The sequence below is a fragment of the Rhea americana genome, unplaced genomic scaffold (genome assembly GCF_003343005.1).
Source record: "Rhea americana isolate MKP2758 unplaced genomic scaffold, rheAme1 scaffold_0, whole genome shotgun sequence".
Classification (NCBI taxonomy): Eukaryota; Metazoa; Chordata; class Aves; order Rheiformes; family Rheidae; genus Rhea; species Rhea americana.
Genome location: NW_028185037.1, coordinates 1,826,464 through 1,826,711, shown reverse-complemented (window position 1 = coordinate 1,826,711; position 248 = coordinate 1,826,464).

Sequence of the window (248 nt, the reverse complement as noted above, 5' to 3'; positions counted from 1 at the left end):
GGCGCTGCCGGGGTGGTGGGCGCCGGGACCCCCGCGGGGGCGGGCTGGGTGCCCTGCACCGGGGGCAGCAGGCACTGCTGGTGGCAGCAGGCACCAGGACCCCCGTGGGGGTAGGCTGGATGCCCTGTGCTGGCAGCAGAGGTGCTGCCAGGAGTAGTGGGCACAAGGGGCTGAGGAGAGTAGGGACTCTCATGGGGGTGGGCTTGGTGCCCGTGCTGGGGGCAGCAGGCATGGGAGGCTGAGGAGAG